The sequence below is a fragment of the Myotis davidii genome, unplaced genomic scaffold, assembly GCF_000327345.1.
Source record: "Myotis davidii unplaced genomic scaffold, ASM32734v1 scaffold2829, whole genome shotgun sequence".
NCBI classification, from domain to species: Eukaryota; Metazoa; Chordata; class Mammalia; order Chiroptera; family Vespertilionidae; genus Myotis; species Myotis davidii.
Window position 1 is genome coordinate 3,830 of NW_006299731.1, and position 10,221 is coordinate 14,050.

General features: G+C 56.8%; 1 long non-coding RNA gene across 1 annotated transcript; it reads right to left on the reverse strand.

Moving 5' to 3' along the window:
- Positions 1 to 6: 6 nt before the first annotated feature.
- Positions 7 to 9,839, reverse strand: LOC107185012. The gene is made up of 4 exons (XR_001515924.1): positions 9,787 to 9,839; positions 7,565 to 7,591; positions 6,692 to 6,751; positions 7 to 107 (listed from the first exon to the last, which is right to left on the reverse strand). It is a non-coding gene; the product is annotated as an uncharacterized LOC107185012 (long non-coding RNA).
- Positions 9,840 to 10,221: the final 382 nt, after the last annotated feature.

Here is a 10,221-nt window from a genome sequence, read left to right on the forward strand (position 1 = left end):
GTCCCACACGGTGCCCCAGGAGCCTCGGTAGAGGACCTCCACGCGGCCCTGACACCGGTCACCGCCGTTCACCAGCCTCAGGGCCAGAGCCGAATCGGTCCTGAAACCTAGAGGACGACACAGGGACACCTCCTTCATGTCTGTGCTGAGCTCCAGGCCTGAGGCAGGTTGTAGACTCAGGGCCTTCCTCATGGCCACGCCCCACAGCAGTGGGTCAGCATTGGACACACCAGGAGTTCATCTCCATCAGAGGGAAAGGAGCAGTTTTAAGGGTGCAAGTTTTAAGGGTGCTCCTAGTGAGGGGGCCCAGGATTGCCCATGGGGTGAGCTGGACTGCCCCCGCATCCACCAGGGCCACCAGGGTGCAGATTCAAGGCTCCGGGGACAGGTCAAGACCATGGCCTGCTTGGCCACTTATTTATTCTCCATGGTCCTGCCTGACTTGAGGCAAAGCTCTCAGAGGGGATGGGACCTCTGTCAGACATGAGCGGATAGAGACTCCCCCCCCCTGAGGCTGAGCCAGCACAGGGTCTCAGCAGGTCCCTGGAGGCCTCCAGGGCTGACCCTGAACAACAGGGGAAGGTCCTGGTTGAGCCTCCAAACAAACCCCCTAGAAACAAGTCACCAACAACCATGTCAGACAAGGACCTGGTCAGAGGCGCTCCTCTCACCCCACCCTCTACAGGGACAAGGATGAGGATGGCCCATGTGGAGCCTCTTCCTGTCCCGTTCCATCCCGGGCGAGATTCAGACTCAGAGAGAGGCCCTGGGAGGGCGAAGGGACCTGTACCTTCAGTTGTTTGAGAAGAAGAAGTCATGGATGGAGTTGTGGAAGGAGTTGTCCATGGGTCTCAAAGAGAAAACAGAGAGGAAGGGCATGGTGAGGCCTCAGGAAAGGAGTCCTTCCCAACAGGGTGGGTCGGTCAGCATGAATTCCCCATGTGCCTCCTGCACGTGCTCCCTGCCTGTCCACAAGCCTCCCGCTCGGCTGGGTCATGAGGGATGAAGGCCTGGTAGAGACCAGCTGCAACCCTCCACTTCTGTGACCCACATGTGCCTCCCCATCAGAAGACCTTTCCCATCTCTCCCCCATGAGCATGGCACTCACTGGTGGCGTGAGGTGTTGGCCTGACTCTGAAGCTTTAATAAAAAAGTCAGGGCCTGGTGTGTGAACCTGGAGGAAATCACAGGACCACCCAGGGTGGAGTTTTCACGTCTCTGGGGACAGGCCAAGACAATGGGCCACTTGTCACACTCATTTCTTCTCCTCAGTCCTGCCTCACTTGAGGCAAAGCCCTCAGAGATGATGGGACCAAGTCTGACAGACAGGAGAGGACAGGACTCTCCTCCCCTGAGGCTGAGTCTGCACATGGCCCTTAGCAGGTTCCAAGAGGCCTCCAGGGCTGAGACTGCGCAACTGGGAGGGCCTTGGCTGAGCCTCCTCCCAGGAGCCCACTGAAGACAAGACATCAGCCAACCATGTCTACCAAGGTCCTGTTCAGAGACCCTCCTCTGGCCCCACCATCCGAAGGCACAAGGATGAGGATGGCCCATGCGGAGCCTCTTACTGGCACCTTCCATCCCAGGCGTGATTCAGACCCATAGAGAAGCACTAAAAGGGTGGAGGGACCTTTACCTGTTGCTGTTGGAGAAGAGAATCTTGTGGAAGCAGTTTGCCATGAGTCTGGAAGGGACAACAGAGAGAAAAGCCGTGGTGAGGCCTCAGGAAAGGAGTCCTTCCCAAAAGGGTGGGTCGGTCAGCGTGACTGTCCCATGTGCCCCCTGCACGTGCTCCCTGCCTGTCCAAAAGCCTCCCGCTCTGCTGGGTCATTGTGTTCGAAGGTCTGGGAGAAACCAGCCTCATCCTTCCACTTCTCTGACCAACATGTACCTCCCCATCAGAAGACCATTCCCATCTCTCCCCCATGAGCCAGGCAGTCACTGGTGGCTTGAGGCTTTCGCCCAACTCTGAAGCTTTACTAGAAAAGTCAGGGCCTGCTGTGTGAACCTGGAGGCAATCACAGGTCCACCCAGGGTGGACTTTTCACGTCTCCGGGGACAAGCCAAGACCATGGGCCCCTTGGCCACACTCATTCCTTCTCCTCAGTCCTGCCTCACTTGAGGCAAAGCCCTCAGAGTTCATGGGAACAAGTCTGACAGACAGGAGAGGACGGGATGTTCATCCCCTGAGGGTGAGCCTGCACATGGCCCTTAGCAGGTCCCAGGAGGCCTCCAGGGCTGAGACTGTGCAACGGGGGAGGGCCTTGGCTGAGCCTCTTCCCAGAAGCCCATTGGAGACAAGACATCAGCCAACCATGTCTACCAAGGTCCTGGTCAGAGACCCTCCTCTGGCCCCACCACCCGAAGGGACAAAGATGTTGAGCCTCTTCCTGTCCCATTCCATCCCGGGCGAGATTCAGACTCAGAGAAAGGCCCTGGGAGGGTGAAGGGACCTGTACCTTCAGTTGTTTGAGAAGAGGAAGTCATGGATGGAGTTGTGGAAGGAGTTGTCCATGGGTCTCAAAGAGAAAACAGAGAGGAAGGGCATGGTGAGGCCTCAGGAAAGGAGTCCTTCCCATAGGGTGGGTCGGTCAGCATCACGTTCCCATGTGCCCCCTGCACATGCTTCGTGTCTGTCCACAGCCTCCCGCTCGGCTGGGTCAACAGGGTCGAAGGCCTGGGTGAGACCAACCTTATCCCTCCATGTCTCTGACCACCACGTACCTCCCCATCAGAAGACCTTTCCCCTCTCTCCCCCTTGAGCCAGGCACTCACTGGTGGTTAATGTGTTGGCCTGACTCTGAAGCTTGGATAGAAAGAGTCAGGGCCTGGTGACTGAACCAGGAGGCAAGCGCAGGTCCTGGTACCCAGAGGACCCCCATCACATGTTCACCGCCATCCCGGGCACTGTATCTGCCACCTTGGGATGCGGGTGTGACCATGCTGGCCCTCAGGGTGCAGCAGGTGTGAAAAGAGGACAAAAGCCAGAAGCCTGCTGTCCTGTCATCAGAAAGCCAGTGGGCATCAGTGTCCACTATCCCACAGAGCCCTCCTCAGCCTGGAGTCACCACCTTCATGGAAGGGGAGGCACTTCTCTGACCATCGGCCACTCTCCCCGGGACGGCCGCCAGTATCTGATGAGAATTCACAAGGAAAGGGGACAGTTGGAGTCTTTGGAATCCCCCACCCCCTCTAGTTAAGGAGACAGAGGGCCAAAGTTCTACACACGGAGCTGATGCCGTGCACATGGCCTCGCGGTGGACGCAGAGGTGCTGCCCTAAAACTCACAGTCCTTCCAAAGCCACGTCCTCTGTCCCTTTACCATGGCCTGCCTCCCGGAACCCGAGGACTTCCTGTCCAGTGTATGGAAGCCAGTGTCATGCCTGGGACAGGCCACCAGGGCCCTGGTGTTGACCTCACAGAATGGACGGGGAATGACGCCACCAAATGGGGCGCACACTGATGTTTCAGCCTTGACCCATTCTGATATTGAGAGTTTACACCAATTTCTAGAGTTTTCCATGGGGTCCTAATCCCCCATTCCAAGGTCCCCATTGGCTCCTTCCATTCACTGGCCACCCGCCAGCTCCCACCTCCCCCTCCTCCCTCTGACTTTCTCTGTCCTACACAAAGAACCGCTGTGCTCTCAGGTTGTCCCCTCTGACTTACTGTCTTAGAGCCCCCAGGTGACACCATCCTCACAGAGGGAAGGTGCTTATCAACCCCCACACTCAGTGGCCAGCAGTCCTGGAAGGAATCCCCAGACACCCTCCAGGTAGTAGTGAGCTGGCTCCGGGGCCACAGGAACACCTCCTCCATGTCTGTGCTGAGCTCTAGGCATGAAGCTGGTTCCAGACACAGGGCCTCCCTCACAGGCACGCCCCAGGCCAGGCGGTCAGCTTTGGACACGCCCAGGGATTCATCTTTCATGGGGAAAAGAGCAGGGACATCCTGTCCTGCCAGCTCTAAGGATGCTCACAGGTAGGAAACCCCAGGATTCTCAGGGCGATGAGCAGGACTGCCCCCCATCCCCCATATCCACCAGGGCCACCCAGGGTGGAGTTCCACAGCTCTGGGGACAGGCTAAGACCATGGCCTCCTTGGCCACTGATTCCTTCTCCTCAGTCCTGCCTCACTTGAGGCAAAGCCCTCAGAGGTGATGGGACCACGTCTGCCAGACAGGAGAGGATGGGCCCTCTCATCCCCTGAGGCTGAGCCTGCACATGGCTCACAGTAGATCCAAAGGGGCCTCCAGGGCTGACACTGAGCAATGGGATAGGGCTTGGCTGAGCCTCCTCACAGAGGCCACGGGAGAAAAGTCATCAGCCAACCATGTCTACCAAGGACCTGGTCAGAGACCCTCCTCTGGCCCCACCACCCGAAGGGACAAGGATGAGGATGGCCCATGCGGAGCCTCTTCCTGAAAGTTCCATCCCAGGCGTGACTCAGACTCAGAGAGTGGCTCCGATAGGGTGTAGGGTCCTGTACCTGTTGCTGTTGGAGAAGATGTAGGTGTGGATGACATTGTGGTAAGAGTTGTCCACGAAACTGGAAGGGACAACAGAGAGAAAAGCCGTGGTGAGGCCTCAGGAAAGGAGTCCTTCCCCAAAGGGTGCGTCAGTCAGCGTGACTGTCCCACGTGCCTCCTGCACGTGCTCCCTGCCTGTCCACAGCCTCCTGCTCAGCTGGGAGAGACCAGCCGCATCCCTCCATGTCTCTGACCGCCATGTTCCTCCCCATCAGAAGACCTTTCCCATCACTCCCCCTTGAGCCAGGCACTCACTGGTGGCTTGAGGTGTTGGCCTGACTCTGAAGCTTGGATAGAAAGACTCAGGGCCCGGTTCTTGAACCAGAGGGCAAGCACAGGTCCTGGTACTCAGAGGACCCTCACCACATGTTCACCGCCATCCCCCGCACTGTCTCTGCCACCTTGGGATGCAGTGACCATGCTGGCCCTCAGGTTGCGGCAGGTGTGAGAAGAGGAAAGAATCCAGAAGCCTGCTATCCCGTCATCAGAAAGCCAATGGGCATCAGTGTCCACTATCCCACAAAGCCCTCCTCAGCTTGGAGTCACGGGTCACCCTCATGGAAGGGGAGGCACTTCTTGACCATCGGCCGCTCTCCCCCGGGACGACTGCCAAGTATCTGATGAGAACTCACATGGTTGATGGACAGAGGGAGCCTCTGGAACCCACCCACCCTCATAGTGAAGGAGACTGAGCACAAAATTGTGGTCCTGATGGGGTTCTAAGAGCCATGGGTCAGGTTGAAAGGGCTCACAGGCAGAGGGGCGCAGGAGAGAGGGACGTCACAGGACAGGTGTCAGGGACTCACCTGGCCAGGTTGTGGAGGAATGAGCACCTGTAGGGGAAAAAAGGACAGTAAACCACCCAGCTCCCAGGTGCATGGCCCAGATCCCGGATTGATGACCTTCAGCTTCTACACACGGAGCTGATGCCATGCACATGACACCCGGTAGACGTAGATGTGCTGCCCCGAACCTCACAGTCCTTCCAAAGCCACGTCCTCTGTCCCTTTGCCATGGCCTGCCTCCCGGAACCCGAGGACTCCTGTCCAGTGTATCGAAGCCAGTGCCATGGCAGGGACAGGCCACCAGGGCCCTGGTGTTGACCCCAAGAATGAACGGGGAATGACCCCACCAAATGGGGTCAACCGATATTTCTGCCTTGACGCATTCTGATATTGATAGTTTACACACATACCTAGAGTTTTCCATGTGATCATAATACCCAACACCAAGGCCCCCATTAGTTCCTTGCATTCATTGGCCAAAGGACATGTCCCACCACCGGATCCCTCCCACTCTCTGTCCTTCACAAAGGACATCTTTGCTCTCAGGTTGTCCCCTCTGCTTCACTATATTGGAGCCCCTAGATGAAACCATCCTCACAGAAGTGAGGTCCTTACCAACACCCAACCCAGGGAAGAGCTGCCCTGGAAGGGATCCCCAGACACCCTCCAGGTGGCAGTGAACTGGCTCCGGGGCCACAGGGACACCTCCTCCATGTCTGTGCTAAGCTCTAGGCCAGAGGTAGCTTTCAGACACGGGCCACCCTCACAAACACACCCCAGGCCAGTCGATTAGCTTTGCACACTGCCAGGGATTCAACTCCTTCACTGGGAAAATAGCTGGGATATCCTGTGCTGCCAGGTCTAAGGATTCTCCAAGGTAGAGAGCCCCAGGATTGCCCAGGGAGGGAGCAGGGCCGCCCTCCCATATCCACCAGGGCCACACAGGGTGGAGTTCCATGTCTCCGGGGACAGGCCAAGACCATGGCCCCCTTTGCCACTTATTTCTTCTCCACGATCCTGCCTCAATTGAGGCAAAGTCCTCAGAGGTGATGGGACCACGTCTGCCTGACAGGATAGGACGGGCACTTTCATCTCCTGAGGCTGACACAAAACAGGGCTCTCAGCAGGTCCCAGAGGCCTCCAGGGCTGACCCTGAGCAACTTGGAAGGGCCTTGGCTGAGTCTCCTTCCAGAAGCACTCTGGAGATAAATCATCAGCCAACCATGTCAGAAAAGGACCGGATCAGAGACCCTCCTCTGGCCCCACCCCCGTACAGGGACAAGGATGAGGATGGCCCATGCGGAGCTTCTTGTCAGGTTCCATCCCAGGCGTGATTCAGACTAAGAGACGGGCCCCAGTAGGGTGAAGGGTCCTGTACCTGTTGTTGTTTGAAGAGAGGCAGGTATGGATGACATTTTGGAAGAAGTTGTCCATGAGTCTGGAAGGGACAACAGAGAGAAAGGCCATTGTGAGGCCTGAGGATAGGAGTCCTTCCCATAGGGTGGGTCAGTCAACATGAATTTCCCACGTGCCTCCTGAACGTGCCCCCTGCCTGTCCACAAGCCTCCAGCTCGGCTGGGTCATCGGGGTCGAAGGCCTGGGAGAGACCAGCCGCATCCCTCCATGTATCTGACTGCCATGACATCCCCATCAGAAGACCTTTCCCATCTCTCCCCCATGAGCCAGGCAACAACTGGTGGCTTGAGGTGTTAGCCTGACTCTGAAGCTTAGATAGAAAGAGTCACGGCTTGGTGACTGATCATGTAGTTAATCACAGGGCCTGGAACTCAGTGGACCCCCATCACATGTTCATTGACATCCCTGATCGCAGTCTCTGCCACCTAGGGATGCTGGTGTGACCATGCTGGCCCTCAGGGTGCGGCAGGTGTTAGAGGAGGAGAGAAGCCAGAAAACTGCTGTCCCATCATCAGAAAGCCAGTGGGCATCAGTGTCCACTATCCCACAGAGCCCTCCTCAGCCTGGAGTCACGGGTCACCCTCATTGAATGGGAGGCACTTCTCTGACCATCGGCCACTCTCCCCAGGGACAGCTGCCAAGTGTCTGATGAGAACTCACAAGGAGGATGGACAGACAGAGCCTTTGGAATCCCCCTTCTCCTAATAGATAAAGAGACAGAGGGCTAAAGTGTGATCCAGATGGGGTTCAAAGAGCCATGGGTGAGCTGGAGAGGCCTGACAGGCAGAGGGGCGCAGGAGAGAGGGACATCGCTGGACACGTGGCTGGGACTCACCTGGCCAGGTTGTGGAGGAATGAGCAGCTGTAGGAAAGAACGGACAGTCAGACACCAAGCTCCCAGGTGCCTGGCCCACATCCCGGATTGATGACACTCAGCTTCTCCAAACGGAGCTGATGCCATGCACATGGCCTCTCGTTGGACACAGAGGTGCTGCCCCGAACCTCGCAGTCCTTCCAAAGCCACGGCCTCTGTCCCTTTTCCATGGCCTGTCTCCCGGAACCCGAGGACTTCCTGTCCAGTGTATGGAAGCCAGTGTCATGGCTGGGACAGGCCACCAGGGCCCTGGTGTTGTCCCCAAGAATGAACAGGGAATGACCCCACCAAATGGGGTCAATCAATGCGCCCACTGATGTTTCAGCCTTGACGCATTCTTATATTGAGAGTTTACACCAATTTCTAAAGTTTTCTATGGGGTCCTAATACCTCATCCCCGAGGGCCTCATTAGTTCCTTCCATTCATTGGCCACCTGCAATCTCCCTCCTCCTCCTGCTCCCTCCCACTCTCTCTATCCTTCACAAAGGACCTCTGTGCTCTCAGGTTGTCCCGTCTGTGTCACTGTCTTGGAGCCCCCAGATGACACCATCCTCAGAGAGGGGAGGTGCTTACGCTTACCAACGACCACTCCCAGGGGCCAGCTGCCCTGGAAGGAATCCCCAGACACCCTCCAGGTGGTAGTGAGCTGGCTCAGGGGCCACAGGGACACCTCCTCCACCTCTGTGCTGAGATCCAGGCCTTAGGCAGGTTCCAGACACAGGGCCTCCCTCACAGCCAAGCCTCAGGACAGGAGGTCAGCGTTAGACACTCTGAGACAATCATCTCCATCACAGGGAAAGGACCCGGGACATCCTGTCCTGCCAGCTCTGAGGATTCTCCCAGGTAGGGAGCCCAAGGACTGCCCAGGGCGGTGAGCAGGACTGCGACCCCCCATATCCACAAGGGCCACACAGGAAGATTTCCACGGCTCTGGATTCAGGCCATGACCATGGACTTCTTGGCCACTTATTTCTTCTCCTCGGTCCTGCCCCACTTGAGGCAAAGCCAGCAGAGGTAATGGGGCCATGTCTGCCAAACATGAGAGGACGGGCACTCTCATCCCCTGAGGCTGAGCCTGCACATGGCTCTCAGCAGGTCCTAGGTGGCCTTAGGGCTGACCATAGCAGCAGGATAGGGCCTTGGCTGAGCCTCCTCCCAGAAGACCTCTGGTGACAAGTTATCAGCCAACCATGTCAGACAGGGAACTAGTCAGAGACCCTCCTTGGCCCACCATCCGAAGGGACAAGGATTAGGATGGACCATGCGGAGCCTAATCCTGACAGGTTCCATCCCAGTGGTGATTCAGACTCAGAGAGAAGCCCTGAGAGCGTGTAGGGTCCTGTACCTGTTGCTGTTGGAGAAGAGGATGACATTGTGGTAAGCAGTTGTCCACGAAACTGGAAGGGACAACAGAGAGAAAAGCCGTGGTGAGGCCTCAGGAAAGGAGACCTTCCCAAAAGGGTGGTCAGTCAAGGTGACTTTCCCATGTGTCTCATACACGTGCTCCCTCCCTATCCACAAGACTCCAGCTCGGCTGCGTCATCGAGGTCGAAGCCGTGGGAGAGACCAGCCGCATCCCTCCACGTCTCTGACCACCATGTGCCTCCCCATCAGAAGACCTTTCCCATCGCTCCCCCATGAGCCTGGCACTCACTGGTGGCTTGAGATGTTGGCCTGACTCTGAAGCTTTAATAGAAAGAGTCAGGGCCTGGTGTGTGAACCTGGAGGCAATCACAGGTCCGCCCAGAGTGGAGTTTTCATGTCTCCGGGGACAGGCCAAGACCATGACCCCCTTTACTACTTATTCCTTTTCCACAGGCCTGCCACACTTGAGGCAAAGCCTTCAGATTTGATGGGAACAAGACTGGCAGACCTGCAATGACAGGCACTAAATTCCCCTAAGCATGAGCCTGCTCATCGCTCTCAGCATGTCCCAGGAAGCCTCCACGGCTGACCATAGCAACAGGATAGGGCCTTGGCTGAGCCTCCACCTAGAAGCAATCTGGAGACAAGTCATCAGCCAACCATGTCAGACAAGGACCAGGTCAGAGCCTCTCCTCTGGCCCCACCATCCGAAGGCACAAGGATGAGGATGGCCCATGCGGAGCCTCCTCCTGAAAGTTCCATCCCAGGCGTGATTCAGATTCAGAGAGAAGACCTAGGAGGGTGTAGGGTCCTGTACCTGTTGCTGTTGGAGAAGAGAAACTTGTGGAAGCAGTTCTCCATGAGTCTGGCAGGGACAACAGAGAGAAAAGCCGTGGTGAGGCCTCAGGAAAGGAGTCCTTCCCAAAAGGGTGGGTCTGAGAGCATGGCTTTCCGATACGCCTCCCGCACAGGCTCCCTGCCTGACCTAGCCTCCTGCTCGGCTGGGTCATTGTGGTCAAAGGCTGGGGAGAGACCAACCGCACCCCTCCACTTCTGGAGCAACATGTACCTCCCCATCAGAACACCTTTCCCATCCCTCCCCCATGAGCCAGTTTCTTGATAAAAACTCTCAGCAAGGTGGGAATAGAAGGATCATACCTCAACATAATATAAGCCTTATATAACAAACCTACAGCCAAGATCATACTCAATGGGCAAAAACTAAAACCATTTCCCCTAAGACCGTGGTCGG